Source organism: Schistocerca serialis, chromosome 2 (genome assembly GCF_023864345.2).
Source record: "Schistocerca serialis cubense isolate TAMUIC-IGC-003099 chromosome 2, iqSchSeri2.2, whole genome shotgun sequence".
NCBI classification, from domain to species: domain Eukaryota; kingdom Metazoa; phylum Arthropoda; class Insecta; order Orthoptera; family Acrididae; genus Schistocerca; species Schistocerca serialis.
In genome coordinates this window covers 510,679,699-510,701,436 of record NC_064639.1, presented here as the reverse complement: position 1 = coordinate 510,701,436, position 21,738 = coordinate 510,679,699, and the positions used below count along the sequence as shown (strand labels likewise).

The 21,738-nt window shown below is 45.0% G+C and overlaps 1 non-coding gene across 1 annotated transcript; it reads left to right on the top strand.

Moving 5' to 3' along the window:
• Positions 1 to 9,824: 9,824 nt before the first annotated feature.
• Trnas-gcu (transfer RNA serine (anticodon GCU)) lies at positions 9,825 to 9,906 on the top strand. The gene has a single exon. It is a non-coding gene; the product is annotated as a tRNA-Ser (tRNA).
• The last annotated feature ends 11,832 nt before the right edge of the window (positions 9,907 to 21,738 follow it).

Sequence of the window (21,738 nt, the reverse complement as noted above, 5' to 3'; positions counted from 1 at the left end):
TCTCTATTCAGCCAGTCATCTATGCGAAGAATCCTTCGAAGAATTTCTTGGCGGCATAGTACCTCAGTTGTCAGAAGAGGAAAATGAAGAACTTCTTACTGATTTCACTGAAGACGATCTCCACGACACCGTCCGCAAGTCTCCTTTAAACAAGTCACCGGGGCCGGATGGGTTGCCCGTTGAATTTTATCTACGATACTGGCCACTCATCGGAGGAAAGTTTACTCAAATGGCAAACGAGATTATCCAAGGAAAACCACTACCTGCTGCTCTGAAAGAATGCACAATAGTATTAGTACCTAAGACTACATCGAAGCGCAATCTACACAACTTTCGCCCTATTTCGTTGCTTAACTCCGACTACAAAATCATAGCTAGACTGTTAAATAACAGACTTTCACTTTTAGCCAAAAAAATAGTAAGTCCGCATCAGTCATGCGTACCTGGCAGAACTATTTTCAAAAGTATTGCGGAATACAGGGATTTAATTGCCATCGCCTCTGTGACGAACATCAAATGTGCCATTTGTTTTATCGATTTTCACAAAGCCTTCGACCGTGTGGATCACAGGTTCCTTCTTACAACAATGAGAAAAATAGGCTTTGACGAACGAGTTCTCAGTGTGGTCACGAACGTTGCGTTGGGGATCAACGCAAGTATCTCTGTCAACTGCCAAAGAACTAAGCAGATCCCGATACGGCGTGGCGTTCCTCAAGGCAGCCCGCTTTCCATGCTTCTATTCGTCTTTTCTTTGGAGCCGTTACTCCGCAGTCTTCACGTCAATCTAACAGGTATTACGTTAGCAGGTCACAAAACAGTCACAAATGCATACGCTGATGATGTAGGCGTCGTATTACGGAACGTCGATGACATTACCAAATTAGAATTGCTCATTAAAAAGTACTGCAGCGTGTCGGGAGCTACCACCAATGCTAATAAGAGCAGATTGCTAAACCTGCGGGGTTTTCAACACGTAACTGTCACTTGGGCAACACAGGTCACTCAGTGCAAATCACTTGGGACGACTCTGACTATGTGTCCAATCAAAATGGCGGCCATTAATTGGAAAACAACATCCGGGTGCATTCAAGGTGCCACCAGAGAAAATCTGCTCCGACCTTTAAATCAATTTCAAAGAATTCGTTTAATTAATAATTGCCTTTTATCAAAAGCTTATTATACGGCGCAACTCTTTCCACTCCCCACCATGATCGCTGGAAAGATAATGTCAATCGTCACTAACTACCTATGGCGAGGTGAAGTGTTTAGAGTGACTGGGAGAACAGCTACCCTCGATCCCAGCAATGGAGGTCTGGGATTAACGGACATTAAAAATAAGGCCTCAGCTCTTTTCCTCAAACGGACCACTAGTCTTCTCAACGAAAACGCTACCAGCATTACAACTCAGTTATTTGAAATTCTTACACCTGCAAGTCTCCAAGCGCCAGTTGATGTGCACAAAATCAATCCCCGCCTTCGTCATGTGCGTACATTTTTCATCGATCTGAGTTATATTAATTGCGAAATAACTAATTCGCGGCAGTTAACGGCCCGAGCAATTCTGTGTCTCAAAAAGAAAAATGAAGGGAAGAATAAAATAGAGGAAAAATATCCGCATTACAATTGGACAACTATATGGAAGAATATTAACCTGCGTGTTCTCTCCTCCGACGCTAAAACATCATGGTACAAATCGGTCAACAATATAGTCAGTACCAACGAACGGTTGCACTCAATTGGGATTAGCCAAACAAACCTTTGTCTCAAATGTAATCTCGTCGATACAACAGTACACAGATTCACGTGTGCTGGGCACATGAAGAACTGGCAATGGTTGAGAGACCAATTGGCTTTTCTGACACGATCGTCCACCGACAATTTTCAGCCTCTGATCCTTCTCCGGCCACAGGTACAGTATTTCCCTGCAACCAAAAACAACTCAATTCATTGGTTAATGGGAACATACGTTAGCTATGTTATTAATAACTTAGGAACCGACAATCTCATTGATTTTCATATGTACCTGCAAAATGAATATGATAGAATAGTTAAATATCCAGGCCATAAGCAGACGTACGGCAACATGCTCAAAATTGTCTTTGAGCGACTGGGAATCGGATAACAGAGAAGAGCAAACAAAAGACACCGTTTTATACAACAATAATTGGAGTAGCAAAGAACCGTTTATGATTCAGCTCATCTTTACATTTTAAGTATCATATTTAAGTAGCAACAAATGAAGGGAGTCCTGCAATTTATTTCACGAATTTATTCAGAGCAGGAAGTTATTTATTATACGATTATCCTCAACCAGCAATTCAATTCAATTTTTGCAATTATGAAGCCTAGCCAAGATCGGCAATTAATAATTCAAAATTCAAAGCATGCAATAAATGGAAATACCATCACTAGGTGACAGATGAGAGGCGGCATTGAGGCCAGGCCTCAGCATTTCTTGACCCCTGCCCTCCTTGCCGACGCTTATCTGACACTGAAATATATTAAAAAAAAAAAAACACAAAGAAAAGTGGTTAAGGCGACAGACAAAGGTGGTTAAGGCAAAAAAAATATAAAAAACTGGCAAAAAAAGTGGCCTAATAAAAAAACAGTGGCTAGGATAAAAAAGTGGAAAAAAATGAAAAAAAGTGGCAGAGCGAAAAAAAAAAGATGGTTAGAGCGCAAAAAAAAAAAAAGGGGTTAAGGCGTTGGACTGCTAATCCAATGTGCTCTGCACGCGTGGGTTCGAATCCCATCCTCGTCGAAGAATTTTACGTAAAGCACGCGTTTGCGGTCACTCCTTCTCCGTGCGAAACGCCACTCAGTAGTAACATCGACGCGTGTACGTGGCAGATGGCGTGTGTATGAAATAAGAGACAAAACTGCCTACCAGATGAAAGCGCACAACTTTCCATAGCGTATGCCCTTCGAATTAAACATCAATTCGAGATCTATAAACCAATCAAATTTCGGCTCCAGCAAAGGGTATGTTGGTATTTGCGAACGACGAGTTCTTATTTATATTTAAGTGCATATCTGTCGCAGTCATTTTAACGTATCGTGCCTTTAATAATCCATCTGGAGAGACTTGACTTTGCAGAAATCCGTCGCTAGTGGCCGCCCAATCACCAAGCTCCATCGCAAACAGCAGGACAATCTTGGGCTAGGGGGGACGTCAAAACCTTGCAAGCAATATCAGTGTAGCGTATCGAGCTGTACGTTTCGTTGTAGTAAGTCGTGCAAAAGAATGCACAGCACCTTTCTCATTTGCATTAGACGACACTGCATGTCGATACAATGCTTATTCCTGCAGTAGATAAGTGGGCCGGTGATTTTACCCGATCGCATATCGACATAGACGGATGCTGTCATTAAACGATTCGCCAGTGGGAGCTTGGTCGGCCGCACTGCAGCTTGGCATTAGACGTTTCCAGTTCGCCGGCGGACGGCGTGGAGGTAGGACGTAGGGTGGTGTGCGCTGCGCCGTCTGTGCTTCCGCGTGGTAAGTCTTGCGCTTGCTGCGGCTTAAAACTCCTTTTATAGAACGCTTCGAGAAGTAATGAGTAGCATGCAGTGATGGCTCAACCAAGTCGAAAAGATACGTTGAAACTTACCTTTGATCCTCGATATGCCAGACCCAAGTCGTTTGAAGTAGAAAATTGGTTAGAAGAAGATGTGAAGCTCTCCTTTAATGATGTAATTGGGATCCACCTGTCGATTGTAACTTGTGTCGTGTTTGTTAAAATGCGTAGTTCCGAGTTGTGCGAGAAAATAGTTGAGTCTTCCGGAGGTGTCATGAAATTTAAGCACTCAGATGGAAACGTTGGTGAAGTCACCGTTGCACATGCTGGTTTTGGCATTCGCACAATTCGAATCTTCGAGTTACCCTTTGAGATTACAACAGACCAAATTAATGTTGTAATTTCACCCTTCGGGAAAGTGCTCAGCAACTTTGCCGAGAAATGGTCAAGCGCGCATAAATTCCCAGTACTAAATGGCGTACGTCAGCTTCGTGTAGAGTTACAAAAGCACATCCCGTCGTACATCAATGTCTGCGGATATAGAGGGATTGTAATTTATGACGACCAACCGCGAACCTGTGCCGCCTGTAACAAGCCTGGGCACGTTCGCGCAGAATGTATACAGCGGCGCGTTGCACTGCTGCCGGCCGGCGAGGCCGCCAGGCCACCGGCGATGACAACACTGCCAGGAACCTACGCCGCCGTGGCACGCGAACGGCCGACTGTCTCCTCAGCCCCTGAATCGTGTGCAAATACAAATTCTCCTAACAATGAAATTCCAATGGACGTCAGTGCCGTCATAGCTGACGACCTACAAGAGTCCCGCCAATCTACGGAAACAGTTGAAGTTCCACCGACACAGGCACCTGCAATTGTAAAGGCAGCAGATCCGCCGGAAGCTGAAGACCGACACACCTTGCAGGAAAGCGACACTAACGTTGATACTGAAGAAAGTCCGTCGAGAGGTAATTCTCCGAAGAAAAATAAGAAACGCCGGCTGGCGCGCAAAGGTGCAGAGGAGACAGCTCCCACACTCCGACAAAAAGCGAAGGAAATAGGTAGTACCTTACGCCAACAGATCTGTAGCAACACGAAAGCGACGCCAGTTTCTGTGGAGCGTTCCCCTTCTGCGCTGGAAAAACGAGACGTCCAAGGAAAGCCAACAAAGAAAGCATCCAACGACCCTCAAGAAACGAGTCACTCTCATGAAGCTTCACTCGTCCCACCCACGACGACAACCTCAACCAGCTGGGCAGACGAAAGCGACCATAACAATGCCGACGCTGAAATGACAGAAGTTTCAGAAACTCAGACAGACTGTAAGCTAGCCCCACAGGTGGCTGATTTCTTCAACGACGACGTCTCCGCGAACGAACATTCTAAAGAACAGGGACACAACGCTGAAACATTTGCTACCGGTGAATATTATTAAGATGCGTTTTAAAGCTGACGTTTGCGAGACAAAACAGAAGAATGTTTTTTAAAGTTAGATCAAGTAGAACGAAGAATGTCTGACATACAAGCATACAAAATCGCGACAGTAAACCTTAACAAGATTCACAGTTCCTTTAAACTACAGAACTTAAAAGATTTTATATATGCTTCTGACAGTGACATTATCCTTTTACAAGAAGTGACAGACATTGAGCTTGGTAACATACCTGGCTTCAACGCCATTACAAACCCAGGGCATGGAGCGGAAATGGGCACGGCTCTGCTCACAAAGGAGGGCATAGTAGTCCAAGATGTAGTTAAACTACCAAACAGTAAAGGCATAGCGGCCACAATAAACAACATACGGCTCATTAACGTGTATGCCCCTTCAGGATCCAGTAACAGGCACCGCAGAACGGAGTTCTTTAAAGAAGAAATTGTCCCACTATTTGGAACTCGATATGATCACCTTATCCTAGGAGGAGATTTTAATTGTGTTTTGCATGCCAAAGACCAAACTCCCAATTTTAACAAGTGTACTGAACTGGAACGTATAGTTAATGACTTAAGACTAATAGACTCATGGGAACATATGCACGGTGCAGCCCCTGGCTTCACCCACGCCACAAGTCACTCGGCGAGCCGTCTCGACAGGATATATGTAACGCACAATTTGAAACACCTCATTTTGCAGTCCGAAGTATGGCCTACCGTTTTTTCAGATCATGCTGATTACATATGCACAATCAATCTGATAAAACAAGGGACATTCAGAGGTCGAGGCACATGGAAGCTCAATGTGTCACATCTGGAAGACCATGCTTGTCAGGAGGCATTTCACAAGGTATGGAGAGAGTGTGAAAGCAAATTTAGCTCGTACAACTCTGGCACTGACTGGTGGCTGAAACATGCCAAACCTAAAATACGGAGGTTTTTCATAAACTACTCCAAAGACAAAAACTTTTGGCACACATCAACTATAGAATTTTATTTTCAGTGTCTAAGGGATTTGTACAAGTGCGATGCAACAGTTGTGGACAACTACGAAAGAATTAACAAAATTAAAGCAAAAATCTTAGCACTACGGCGTAAACAACTGGAAGGCTACCAAATAAGGTCGCGTGCCCAGAACATAGCCCAGCACGAGGTCACTTCCATTTATCATGTCATTCGTGAAAGCAAAAGGGCGGCTCGCAAGATATTATCTGAAATAACAACTGATGATGGAAGGAAGCTGACGAAGCAAAGAGAGATTAAAGAGGCAATCGTACAGCATTTTGAATCCTTAATGTCTAGTCAGACGGTTGACGAACAGCTTCAAGACGAGTTAATGATTAACCTCCAGGGCAAAGTATCCCACGCGGAAGCACAAACTCTCATCTCGGAAGTGACTGAAGAAGACGTCGAAGAAGCTATATATGGAAGCACGAAAAATAAGGCTCAAGGGGCAGATGGAATTCCGGCAGAATTTTATCGCAGATTCAGTGGCCTCGTAAAAGGCAAGTTTACTCTCATCTGCAACGAACTGCTAAACCCTGAGAATGACATCCCGAAGGAATTTCGTGAGGGACTCGTAGTGCTAGTGCCAAAAACTACCAATACGAAATCTGTAAGTGCTCTGAGGCCAATTACGCTTTTAAACAGCGATTACAAAATCTTTGGCCGCATCCTCGCTCGCAGGCTGAAAACCACAATGACCAGCGTCACTGGCCCTTATCAAACAAGTGTGGGCAAAGACAGAAGAATACTCCAGACCCTCTGTGATTACAGGGACCTAATCTCAACGGCCGACGTCTGCAAAATAAAATGTGCACTCATCTCACTCGACTTTGACAAAGCCTTCGACAGAGTTAACCATAGTTTTCTCCTTCGCACCATGGGCGCAATGGGCTTCCCACCTCGGTTCATTGCGGTAGTAAGAAATACAGTAACAAACAACTCAGCCAGATTTGTCATCAATGGACACATTAGCCGCCCGATTGACGTCAACAGCTCCATTAGGCAAGGGTGTCCAATGTCAATGGCACTCTTCGCCATCGCCATCGAGCCCCTGCTTGCTCCCTTATGAAACATCTACAAGGACTACAAATCCATGGAGAAAAGATCGTGTGCAAGGCATACGCTGATGATGTTGGCTTCCTAGTCGTGAATGGCGCTGAAGTACAGAGCGCACTACGAATAGTAACAAAATATGAACAGGCATCTGGTGCAAAACTTAATAGAACAAAGTCGGGGATTTTCAACATCGGCCGTGGAATTGGGACGCAAACGCAGGATCTGTTACGCGAGCTTGTAACCATGAAATGTCTCGGCATAGATTTTAAAAGAAATATCAAGCACACTATTGCTGCGAATTATCGAAAATTACTTAACAGCATACGCGCCTCTGTACAAGCACATAGTATTAGGAAACTCGATGAACTTCAAAAAGTAACAGTGGCAAATGTATACATCACATCCAAAGTTAATTATGTAGCACAAGTTCTGCCACCACCTGCGACTTTGTTGAAAAGCATCGCATCTGCACTAGGACACTTTGTGAGCCGCGGACGTATTTTCAAAGTCAAATATGACATTCTGATGCTCCCCACGAAATGTGGTGGGTTAAATCTTACCGATGTCAGCAAAAAAGCGCAAGCCTTATACCTTGCTACCACATACAAACAATGGAAAGAGCCAAGTGGTACCCTTGCTGCACATTTGTTAAACGAAATAGCTCCTGCTGACGTCAGTGCACCTATAAATGTCCAACACATACCCAACGGACTATACCACTTGAAATACTTTTTCGTAGAATACAGCTATATACAGGCAAGGATTCCTGGAAAAGACATCATGAAAGTAAAAGAACTTTATAATAACTTGATGAAAGACAAACCCAGAAACGACGTAGAACAAAAGTATCCTTGTTATAACTGGGAAACAATATGGGAAAATATTCACTGCCGGAACTTGCCAACGTATGTCAAATCGACCTGGTACTTTGCTGTAAACAGAAAAATTACGACGAACTCTAAACTTCACTCTATTCGATTGGCCGAGTCACCGCTGTGTCCATTATGTAAAATACCAGATACCGAAGAGCATAGATTGCTGTGTGACAGGGTAAAAGAAATATGGCTCTACATAAGACAAAATATAGCGAGTGTCAGCAGAACTACGCCCAATGCCGTTACGACTGCTGAATTTTTAAACCCTGACGGTATACCTTACCCTAAAACAAAACGAAATGCAATTAACTGGTTGAAAGGCCAAGCGATGCATTACGTCTTAACAAAAGAATCAAGCAATAGGGAGGACTTCTGGGTATACCTTACAACTGAGCACCACAAGTTGATGTGTACTAAAAAATACAAAGAAAATTACGCAAACTTTTTAACTAAAACAATCCTGTAACCATTAGAAATGCGTAATTTACATTGCACATTCAAGCATTTCGTATATTAGACGAATGATTTTTGGTTAAAGTTTGTTCTACACGTAGCAGGAGGAGGATTTCCAACAGAAAGTAGTCAGAGAAGATCATCAGTATAGACCAATTAAGCCTATGTGTATCTATTACTTTAGTTTCGGAGAAACACAGTGATGAAACTGGTATACGCCATTTATTTAGTTTCTGTTTTTCTTTCCTTTTCTTTTCACAAGAAGACACATTTATGTTAATTAAGTGTAAAATCAAGCAGAAGAAGCCTATTTTACTTCATTACCTTCTGAAAAAGGAAATTATACTTATCAGCCATAATGAGTTTGCTTCTTTCCGTTTTTCCACGCACGGAGAACGAAATTTACAGATGCAGTTACATTTCCACAACAATTATGAGACTGCCTTCTCAATGGAATTTACATTTATTTTTTTTCAAGCCATGTTGCAAACAAAGGCAACAGAAGGGGCATACTTCGTTCAACGTTCAGAAGAAGCGCGTTTCCACATCATCAAGTTACATTCATTCTTAAAGGCGGAGAAGCCGGGCCGAGAAGGCAACACTTGGCGAGCGTAAAGGATGGGTTGAAGGGGAGGAAGGAGACCCAAAAAAAAAAAAAAAGTGGCTAAGGCGTTGGACTGCTAATCCAATGTGCTCTGCACGCGTGGGTTCGAATCCCATCCTCGTCGAAGAATTTTACGTAAAGCACGCGTTTGCGGTCACTCCTTCTCCGTGCGAAACGCCACTCAGTAGTAACATCGACGCGTGTACGTGGCAGATGGCGTGTGTATGAAATAAGAGACAAAACTGCCTACCAGATGAAAGCGCACAACTTTCCATAGCGTATGCCCTTCGAATTAAACATCAATTCGAGATCTATAAACCAATCAAATTTCGGCTCCAGCAAAGGGTATGTTGGTATTTGCGAACGACGAGTTCTTATTTATATTTAAGTGCATATCTGTCGCAGTCATTTTAACGTATCGTGCCTTTAATAATCCATCTGGAGAGACTTGACTTTGCAGACATCCGTCGCTAGTGGCCGCCCAATCACCAAGCTCCATCGCAAACAGCAGGACAATCTTGGGCTAGGGGGGACGTCAAAACCTTGCAAGCAATATCAGTGTAGCGTATCGAGCTGTACGTTTCGTTGTAGTAAGTCGTGCAAAAGAATGCACAGCACCTTTCTCATTTGCATTAGACGACACTGCATGTCGATACAATGCTTATTCCTGCAGTAGATAAGTGGGCCGGTGATTTTACCCGATCGCATATCGACACGGACGGATGCTGTCATTAAACGATTCGCCAGTGGGAGCTTGGTCGGCCGCACTGCAGCTTGGCATTAGACGTTAACACCAGCCCAGTACCATGTTTTGAATGTGTTTTCGAATCGACAAATGTCTTCTTTCCGCAAGCACTCGCCAAAGACACAACTGTAGCTCCAGCAGACGAGGTGGCCGAGTGGTTAAGGCGTTGGACTGCTAATCCGATGTGCTCTGCACGCGTGGGTTCGAATCCCATCCTCGTCGAAGAATTTTACGTAAAGCACGCGTTTGCGGTCACTCCTTCTCCGTGCGAAACGCCACTCAGTAGTAACATCGACGCGTGTACGTGGCAGATGGCGTGTGTATGAAATAAGAGACGAAACTGCCTACCAGATGAAAGCGCACAACTTTCCATAGCGTATGCCCTTCGAATTAAACATCAATTCAAGATCTATAAACCAATCAAATTTCGGCTCCAGCAAAGGGTATGTTGGTATTTGCGAACGACGAGTTCTTATTTGTATTTAAGTGCATATCGTCGCAGTCATGTTAACGTATCGTGCCTTTAATAATCCACCTGTAGCACAACTGTCGCCTTCCGACAGTTTGTTGTTTAAAGTCAGGCCGCCATCTACAGAAGCGATTTGGCAGGGCCTAGTGGAGAGACTTGACTTTGCAGACATCCGTCGCTAGTGGCCGCCCAAACACCAAGCTCCATCGCAAACAGCAGGACAATCTTTGGCTAGGGGGCACGTCAAAATCCTGCAAGCAATATCAGTGTAGCGTATCGAGCTGTACGTTTCGTTGCAGTAAGTCGTGCAAAAGAATGCACAGCACCTTTCTCATTTGCATTAGACGACACTGCATGTCGATACAATGCTTATTCCTGCAGTAGATAAATGGGCCGGTGAAATTACCCGATCGCATATCCACATGGACGGATGCTGTCATTAAACGATTCGCCAGTGGGAGCTTGGTCGGCCGCACTGCAGCTTGGCATTAGACGTTAACACCGGCCCAGTACCATGTTTTGAATGTGTTTTCGAATCGACAAATGTCTTCTTTCCGCAAGCACTCGCCAAAGACACAAGTGTAGCTCCAGTAGACGAGATGGCCGAGTGGTTAAGGCGTTGGACTGCTAATCCAATGTGCTCTGCACGCGTGGGTTCAGTTCTCATTCAGCCGCGCTCGCGAGTGGCCGCTGTTAACTGTTGCGCTGCACTTCAGTGTTTACATCGCTGTACTTGTGCTTCGCCGAGTGCCGACCGTCCGTTAATCTCCGTGTTCGTTCCTGTTCCTTGTGATCTGATCGCTCTTTCTGGTCTTGCTGCTGCTACTTGGAATATCGGTTGTTTAACCGAAATTGCTTCGCTGGATTAACCATGGCTACAAACCTCAGGAAGAATACTCTGGTATTTGCTTTTGACAAAGAATCCCGTCCTGTTCAGCCGACATCCCTGGAAATAGATGACTGGATTACACAGGTAATTGGTCTAAATTCTGAAACCGTTCATACCTGGCAACTGGATCAGGAAAAATACTGTGTTTTTGTCAAGTTAATCAGTGCCTCGACTGTTGATAAAGTGTTACGAAAGTGGGGCTATGAAGTAGATTTTGTGCATAGAAATGGTTATAAAAGTAAGGTTTCCATCTATAGAGCGGACATTCATTACAAAACCGTTCGTGTCTTGAATCTCCCCATTGAAATTGAAAATGATAAGATTAAGGAAGCTCTTTTAAACTACGGAGATGTTAAATCAATTGCAAATGAAAGATGGTCGCCTCGCTTTAAACTGCAGTGTTTTAACGGGGTCCGCTGTGTAGAGATGGACGTTAAGACGAATATTCCGTCTCACATAACTGTTTGTGGGTATAAGGCACAAATTGTTTATACAGGTCAGGAAGCTACATGTCATATATGTAACGAAACCGGCCACTTCAGACAGGAATGTCCGCGGCGAACTGTTGTGCTTAAAAGTAATTTGATACAGCGGCAGAAGCTTACCTTAAATGATCTGTTACCAAATAATAGCCCGGAACAACTGGTTGAGGATGTTAACGCAGCGGGACAAGCTGATGTCTCCCTTCACAATAACAGTCAATTTCCCCCGTTAACAACAAAAGGAAACCCCGTTGCCACTACTCGTGAAACTGAAATGCAACCGAAAAAACGACCTCTGGAGATAACTGATAGTTGTTCAGAGGACGAGCTGTCTTGTCCCACTCCCTCACTTCGCAAGCAAAAACAGTGCGATGAGAAGGCAGAGGAACCTGAAGGCAAAATGCGAATGGAAACTAATGAACAGAAAGATAATACACATACGGTACCAGAAAATGAAAGGGGTGTAAGCAGCATTAATTTGCAAGAAACAACAGGTGAAGTAGCCGATTGCAAAGATCAGAATCTATCTGTTAATAAACAAATTCAGGGAGAGGATGCAGAACTGCAGTCTCCATTTGTTTCCCTCGATCAGAAAGTGAGTGAAATTAATAAAGAACGAGGAAGTGGTGGCCAAACTGAAATCACGGTCAACACCTCAGGGCAGGCGCCGGCAACCGAAATTGCTAAAGCGTCTGCTGCTGCTCTAGATAAGCCGCGAAGTAAAATACCGACGCAACCAAATGAGAATGTAGCTCGTAACCAAGGGAAGGGAAAATCCAGTAGGGGCGACCCAAGCCCAAAGAATGTTCAGTCCGAAACGGTCGTACACGAATCACTGGAGGAAAAATCAGAAAGTTTACCAGGAAATCAGTCTGCTTGCGGTACAAGAGAAAACATCAGAAGTAGAAAAAAAACGGGACAGTAACTAATAAACTGATTGAAGTGTTATTCCATGTTCAGCCTTCCGAGAAAACTGTTACAGCTTAACTGAACCCTGAACCACAGTAAACTAAATTAGTTCAACAAAACAACTACATAGTGGCAGCACAATGACGCAATCTTATTCTGTCACCACTATAAACATAAATAAAATCACGACCGGTTTGAAATTATCGGCCCTTAAGGAATTTTTGTACGAATCCGCGACTGATATTGCCCTGTTACAAGAAGTTCTAATTTCGGATTTGGTAATTCCCGGTTTTGTCAGTTACATAAATGTGTCTCCCGAAACAAGTGTTGGAACAGCTATTTTGGTAAGGGAAGGGATTACAGTAAGCGAGGTGGAACGACTGGAATCCGGAAGGGGAATAGGACTAAATATCTATGATGTGACTATCATCAACTTGTACGCCCCTTCAGGAAGTTCTCATCGAGCTGACAGGGCACGTTTCTTCAAAGACGACTTGATATACTTGTTAAGGAAATCACCAAGACAGTTATTACTTGGAGGTGATTTTAATTGTGTTTTAAATCGAAAAGATCAGTTACCTAATTTTAATTTCTCAAGTGAACTAAAACAATTAGTTACTGGTTTAGAATTAAAGGATATATGGGAAATCAAATACCCCTCCATTGTTGAGTTCACTTATGTCACGGCAACATCACGTAGCAGGATTGATAGACTATATATTTCTAAAAATCTTGTAACTTCCGTGACAAAAGTAGAAACCGTTCCTACGCACTTTTCAGACCATTCAAGTGTCTTAGCTTGCATAAATCTAACAAGACAGCCGGTTCGCCGATTTAAGAATCAGTGGAATTTGAACACTTCCTTGTTAGTTAATCATGATTTAGAAGATCTGATTAAAGAAACATGGGCAATATGCCTGCGAGCCCGTAGTAGATATGCCACTGCTATTGACTGGTGGGTTAAAATGGCAAAGCCAAAGTTGAGGAAAGTTCTTATTCAATACAGTGCCCAGAGCGCAAGGGAAATGAAATGCACTATAGAGTATTACTATTCCGTTTTGAGAGATCTATATGATCAAGTCTCAGCAGGTTCCTCACTTCGGATAGCAGACGTCAAAAAAGTCAAAGCCAAGTTACTTAATATCAAGAGAAGTCAAATGGAAGGGTTGAAAATAAAATCGAAGGCAAATTCGGTGTCAGCAGATGAAACTACTTCCCTATATCATTTAGTGAAGCATACGAAAAACGGGAGAAGGACTTTTATTGAAGAAATTCGAACAAAACACGGCACGATTCTCAGAACCCAGCAGGATATCATGGACGAGATTTATCGCTATTATTGCGAGCTATATTCTGTACATCAAAGTAGTGATGCTTCCGTGGAAGAATTCCTTGACATCCTAGCCCCACAGCTGACAGAAGATGACAACGAAAATTTTCTCGAGGTTGTCAGTGAAGAAGACGTGTATGAGACTCTGTGCGCCTCGCCACCAAAAAAATCCCCAGGACCGGATGGTCTGCCAGCAGAATTTTACATCCGTTACTGGCCAATAGTGGGTGCGAAAATCACGGACATTGTAAATGAGGTTATTCAGGGTAAAATGATTCCGGCTGAGTTTAAGGAGAGTAAAATTGTTCTGGTGCCAAAAAATAATGGAAACAAAGATTTAAATAATTTTCGTCCAATTTCACTGCTGAATTCTGATTATAAATTAATAGCTAGAATAATAAACAAGAGAATTTCATGCCTTACAGATAAAATTATTAGTCAACATCAGAACTGTGCGCAAGGCAGAACCATTTTTCAAAATCTAGCGGAATTCAGGGATATCATTGCAATAACTTCTGTAACAAACATAAAGTGTGCTTTATTGTTTTTAGATTTTTATAAGGCGTTCGATGTAGTAAACCATGAATATCTTCTACAGACATTGAAGAAAATAGGTTTCAACGATAGGGTTATACAGTTGATTAAGAACATAGCAACTGGAATAAATGCTAAAATAGCGGTGAATTGTCAACAATCCAGGCCGATGCAAATACAACGAGGTGTTCCTCAAGGAAGTCCTCTGTCCATGTCGCTCTTCGCAATTTCGCTGGAACCTTTCCTCCGACATGTCCATGCTACATTAAAAGGCTTAACATTATCAGGAAACAAAACAGTTATAAGAGCCTATGCTGACGATATAGGGGTCATTATAAGGAATAATGACGAGATAACCACGCTAGCAACAGTGATTGATTCGTACTGTAGAGCATCTGGAGCTAATGCAAACGGAAAAAAAAGTAAGATGTTAAATCTCAGAGGTTTTGATAATATCAACGTCGAGTGGGCAAACTTAGTCCGACAACATAAAACACTTGGGATCACCCTGACAGCATGCCCTATGAAAATGACGGCTTTAAATTGGAAAGTTGCAGCAGATAAAGTGCAAGGAGCCATTGTAGAGAATTTAACTCGATATATGAACCAAGTTCAAAGAACACAGTATATCAACTCATGCATCCTTGCTAAGGCTTATTATACTGCCCAGCTGTTTCCAATACCAAAAATGATAGCGAGGAGAATAATGTCCAAAATCACAAAATTTTTGTGGAGAGGTGAAGTGTTCAGAGTACCTGCTAAAGTAGCCACTTTAGATCCTAAAAATGGTGGACTAGGATTAACTGATATAACGGATAAAGCCTCTGCTCTTTTTATCAAAAGGCAAGTTAATTTAATAAGAGACTCGCGAGAAAGCATAACCAGCCAACTTTTCGACATCATTAAACCTCCAAGCCTGCTTCCCCCGATTGACGTGCAGAATATCAACAGTCGCTTACAGCACGTGAGGATTTTCTATGTTGAGTTTAGTTATGTCAGTGTCGAACTCAGGCAGTCCCGACACTTAACATCGAGAGCCATAATGCGGGAACGAAAGAAAAGCGAAGGAAGAAACAAAATAGAACGACAGTTTCCAAACATTGAGTGGACTGAGATTTGGAAAAACATTAGTTCTAATGTGCTCACGTCCAATATAAAAACGTCATGGTACAAGACAGTTAACAACATAGTTAGCACCAATGAAAGACTGCACGCAATCGGACTCTGTGAAACAAATTTATGTCAACAATGTCATCTAGTTGACACAGTAATTCATCGATATACTTGCAGTGGTCACATGAATAGTTGGAAGTGGATCCGGGAGCAAATAGCTCTGATTACAAGGACATCCCCTGAGTATATATCGCTGTCATTGATACACAGGCCTGAAGCACGCTATTTCCCAGAAGCAAAAAATAACGCTGTGTACTGGTTGCTGGGAAATTTTGTTAACTACGTCCTTAACAAATTAGGATCCGATAGCATCATAGAGTTCAAGGTGCACATGCTGTGTGAGTTCCACAAAATTAGAAGATATTCGAATCACAAGAAAAAGTTCGGTAATATGCTAAAAATTGTATTTGAAAGAATGGGCATTGGTTAATATAAAAAAGAAGACTGTGTTGACAGTGATGTATTGTAGTTACCTTAAGGATACTATTTAAGATTTAACAGTATATTTATGATGTGTGCTTTCTCTACTACAGAGAGTAGTTTTTTGAAATTTATAATCTAATGTACAGAACTTATGTGACATTGAGATTGTGTGCCTAATAGTGCCAAACACAAATCATGAAAGGTGCATTGGTAGTAGTAGTAGTAGTAGTAGAGGGGTGTTGGGGGCGCACGACAGCAAGGTCTTCAGCGCCCGTGCAGTATCATAGTGAGACGGGTGTCAAGAAAAAAAAAACCCTCAGAACATTGACATAAAATGGAACATAAAACACGGGGAACAATCATTGAAAAAATGTGCTCACCCACACCGAAGCGTGGGATGAAGCAGGGCGTCAGCAGTAAAACATGGACAACACAGGAAGAAAATGGGAGAAGGAGCTAAAACAATGTAGCAGATGGAAGTGGCTGGCTGACCGCAAGGAAAAAAAGGGGAGGAGTCAGCCACTCTGCAACACACTAAAACCTCCAGCCTAAAAGTTTAGGCCAGAGTCCAGACACATCACAGAACTTAAAAACCCTAGACACACACGTCTCATCGTCAGCTAAAACACAAGGCAGATCCCCATCAACTTGTGCTTCTGCCCTTGCATCACGGTATAAAAGGCAGTCTGTTAAAATGTGCCGGACAGAGATGTGCACACCACAAGCGTCACAAAACGGAGGATCCTCCCGCCGTAATAAATAGCTATGAGTCACAGGACAGTGCCCAATCCGCAGACGTGTGAGGGCCACCTCTTCCCGCCTGAGCAACCGGCAGGAGGAACGCCACGGCCGAGTGGTTGACTTTACCGACCGCAGTTTATTGGCCGACACCGCCAACCATTCGTCCTCCCACAACTCCATGCACTTCCTGTGGAGTGCAGCGATGACTGACTGCAAGGAGATAGGACACTGGACCACATCATGCTCTCTGCAGGCCTCCTTGGCAGCCCGATCAGCCTGTTCATTGCCCCATATGCCGACATGACCAGGCACCCAGCAGAAGGATACCTCTTTACCCCGCTGTTGGAGCAAGTACAGTTGGCTATGTATCAGCTGGACCATCTCTTCAGTCGGGTACAGGTTCTGCAGCGATTGTAAGGCACTAAGAGAATCGGAGCAGAGAAGAAATCGATCGCCCCGAACACGATGCATCTGCTCCAGTGCCGTCAGGATCGCGTGGAGCTCCGCTGCGAAAACGGTATATTCAGCAGGGAGGGGAATCCGGGTAACATGGTCAGGGAACACCACAGAACAGCCAAGGAAATTCTCCTGTTTGGAGCCATCAGTGTAAACCACAGTGAAACCGTGATGCACATCTAAAATGTTAAAAAAAAGTGACTGGAATGTAAAATCTGGCGTGCCATCCTTCTTAAAACGAGTCAAATCTAAAATAAGTTTGGGTCTCCGGAGGAGCCAAGGTGGAGATCTGCTCCAACCGCGACGTAAAACACGAAGACCAGCCATAGACATTGCAGCGAGGCAATCCTGTGCGCGAATCCCATAGGGCTGCGTCGCACGTTGCCGGTTATGAAATAACCGTGCCAGAGGAGGCTGAGCAACGGTATGGTATGCAGGTGTGTACGGTGTGGACAAAGTTTTATACGCCTGGCGTACCGTAAGTAGCCGTCGCCGCATATGAAGTGGCGGTTCACCAGCCTCTGCACAGAGGCTTGGTATGGGGCTAGTTCGGAATGCCCCAGTGGCGAACCGCAGCCCTTCATGGTGCACAACGTCCAAAATCTTTAAGTACGAAGGCCTCGCAGACCCATACACCGTGCACCCATAATCGAGCCGAGATCGCACAAACGCCCTGTAAAACTGGAGCAGACAAGTCCTGTCAGCTCCCCATGTACTGTGGCTAAGACATTTTAAAATGCTTAAAGCCTGAAGCGACCGTCGTTTCAGGTCTTTAAGATGAGGTAACCACGTGAGCCTCGAGTCAAAAATGAGCCCCAGAAATCTCACCGTGTCTTGAAAAGAAAGAATAGTGTCCCTCAAGCGCAACTCAGGAAAGGTTAAAATCGAACGAGAACGGTTAAAAAGAACACATACAGACTTCTCGGTGGAAAACTTAAATCCACTCTTCAGCGCCCAGTCATCCAAACGCCTAATCGTAAGTTGCAACTGACGAGTTGTCGTTGCAAGACTTGAAGAAGAGCAGAACAAAGAGAAATCATCCACAAACAAAGAACACTGGACAGGACTTTTCACCATGGACGTAATGCGATTAATAGCGATGGCAAACAGAGTCACACTTAAAACGCTACCCTGAGGGACACCGTTCTCCTGCTCAAAGCGATCAGACAGGACGTCACCAATTCGGTATCTAAAATATCGCGGCGAGAGGAAAGACTGAATAAAAAGAGGAAGACAACCACGAAAACCCCATTCGTGAAGCTGCTCCGGGATGAGGCGCCGCCAAGTGGTATCGTAGGCCTTCTCAATGTCGAAAAATACACCTATAAGGTGATGACGGCGTAGGAAAGCTTGTTGGATAGCCGCCTCCAGGAGGGCAAGGTTATCGAAGGTGGAACGAAACCTCCTGAAACCACACTGATAGCGACTAAGTAGTTGCCGGGATTCTAACATCCAGACAAGGCGGCGGTTGACCATCCGCTCCAAGGTCTTCCCTATGCAACTAGTGAGGGCAATACTACGGTAGCTACTTGGGCTCGTGCGGTCTTTCCCAGGTTTTAAAAAAGGGATTAAAACTGCCTCACGCCACGCGTCAGGAAAGTGACCCGACGCCCAAATGGCATTAAAAAGTGCGAGGAGGATTTCTTTGTTGCGCATTGTGAGGTGCCATAGCATACTGTAATGGATCCTGTCGTGACCAGGGGAAGTGTCACGAGCTCCAGACAATGCAGAATCCAGCTCCCACATAGAAAAAGGGCAGTTGTAAACTTCATGAGAGGTGGGCTGGAAGTTCAGACTACACCTCTCAACAACCGCTCTATGGCGCTGGAAACCTGGATCCTGACTGGTCGTGGCAGTAACTGTCGCAAAATATGCTGCCATAGTCTGGGCAATGTCTCGCGGATCTGTGTGGAGAGTGCCGTTATTCATTACAGCAGCTATGGGGCACCTCCCTCCTCTGCCAGAAATTCTCCTAATGGTCTCCCACACAATGGAACTTTTGGTGGAACGATTAATGGTGTTCAGGAACTTTTGCCACGACCTCTTCTTGCTCTCACGAATAATGCGGCGACATCTCGCCCTCGCCACCCGAAAGGCTGCAAGATTCTCAGCAGTCGGCCGACACTTGAACCGCCGCAGAGCCGCACGCCTGGTCCTGATTGCAGAGCGGCATTCGTCACTCCACCAAGGCACAGGTGGCCTTTTCCGGTGGCCTGTGGACTGTGGAATGGATGCCGCAGCGGCGTGGTGGACCGTTTTGGTAATATGATCCACCCACATCTCAACATTCGCACAGTGTTCGAAATGGGCCAACTGGCTATAAAGTGTCCAGTCAGCTCCACTGAGTACCCATCGTGGTGGTCTCCTTTCGGGGCCCACGCCATCTGGCAGGTGAATCCAGATTGGGAAATGATCACTGCCGTGCAAGTCAGCGACCACTTCCCAGTGAGCACTGGCGGCAAGAGCTGGAGAGCAAAGCGAGAGATCAATGGCAGAGAACGACCCAGTCGCCGTGCAGAAATGAGTACTCTGTCCTCCATTGAGCAAGTAGGCACAGGATGACAGGAGAAGCCTCTCAATTGCTCTACCCCTGGGACAGGTAAGTGCAGAGCCCCAAAGCACATTGTGGGCATTAAAATCACCACAAATAATGAATGGCTGAGGGAGCTGTGTAAGAAGGTCGGTGAGGGCCGCTTCATCAAGAGCATCATGTGGGGGCAAGTAAAGTGAACATACAGTCAATGGATGACGCACATGCACGGACACAGCGACGGCCTGTAGAGTCGTCGTAAGTGAGAGAGGCGAGGAATGGTAGTCCGTCCTGACGAAAATACCTACACCTCCTCTAGCTCTCTCTCCACGCAGGTCGTCCTTTTTGTGGAGTGTATAGCCTCGTATCTCAGGGGAGTATGATGGATGGAAATACGTCTCCTGGAGACAGAGACACAGTGGTCTACCCTGAGAAAGTAGACGAAGTTCCTCCACATGCGGCCTGAACCCTTGCAAGTTCCACTGGAGTATGGGAGCCATCTATTTTGGGGGTAGCACCTTCATCCTGTCTCTCCGACGGGGTGGGGAGACCGCAGCAGGTGGAGGGGCAGGCGTGGGACGAGATGATTGCCCCACACATACATCGTACTCCATCAACTCTGGGGAAGAGTCAGATGAAGCCTCGCGTAAAACAACATCCGCATGGTCAGATGGTTTACCACGGGATTTGACCCGCTGTTGCTGCTGCACAGTAGCTTTCTGTGGCTTGGTGGACTTTGGGGGAGCGGATGTGGGAGTGGTAAGTGGCGCACTGGGCTTGGGGACAACCTCAGCTGTTGGAGGTGCGAAGGGCTGGACCAAGTCCGCCACTGTACTTTTGTCTGCCGCTCGAGTAGGTGCTACTGGCTCTGGAACACTGGCTGCGTTGCAAGTGCACTGACAGCTACAGGTGTTAGTGCCAACACTCACCACCTCAGTCTGCGTCGAGGCATCGACTTTGGGAGTAGGCTTCTGTACCAGGGATGCAAAAGATGTAGCAAATGTGGGAGGTTGCATCGACTTATAAATCTTCTTGGCCTCACCATAGGGGATACGCTTGGTTGTTTTTATTTCCTGGACCTTGCGTTCCTCTAAAAATATGCGGCAGTCCCTACTCCAAACAGGGTGGTTCCCAGAGCAATTAAGACATTTAGCCGGAGACGAGCAACCAACTCCTTCATGAGCAGCCTGACCACAGTTTCCACAAGTCGCATCGCCTTTACAGCCTAAGGTGGTATGCCCAAAACGCTGGCATTTGAAACAGCGCATTGGGGCCGGGAAATAAGGCCTCACACTAAGGCGAAGGAAGCCAGCTTTAACATGTGCAGGAAGTGTTGTGCTACTGAAGGTCAGAATAAAGGAGTCGGATTTGACAAGAGTGCCATCAACCCTCTTCATGATGTGTTGGACATCAACGATACCTTCCGGAGCCCACTCACGTTGCAGTTCTTCCTTGGGAATATCAGCTAGATCCCGGCATGTCACAACACCTTTGCTATAGTTCAAGGTGCTGTGCAGTTCGGTGTCTATGGCATACTCTCCAAGGCATTTAGCAGATTGGAGGTTAGTTGCTTGCTGGGAAGTGGAGGTTTCCACTAGCAAGGTCCCATTACGTAAGCGCTTCACCGATTTTAAGGAGCCACAGATTCCCTCCAATCCCTTTTGTATATAGAAGGGCGAAACCTTCTCGAAACTACCCTCCTTCCGTTTCACAATGAGAAACACATTCGGATTACCAGAATGCATTCTGTTACCTAAGACAGGACTTGTCAAAGAAGCGCCGGAGTCAGGGGGACTGACTGCACGGGCCCTCTTAAGAGACTGGGTGTTAGAACCTTCCAGCGGCCCACCCTTTCCGCTGGGAGGAAGAAAAGAGAATTTCGAAGGATCCATCTCGGTCCCACGAGCAGCTAGGGAACTAGAAGTCCACCTAGACAGAGCCCCGCGTGCCTAGGTAAGCCTTATACAACTGAGGTGCGGCAGGTTCCCCAGAGGTTGCCCGCTATCGACTGTTCCACCTCAACAGCCATGCATCTCATCAGCGCGCAGCACACCTTGAGATTGAGGGGTTTTTTATAGAGGTTTATTCCATCCTCGCGATCCGGGCGGTCAAGCCAAG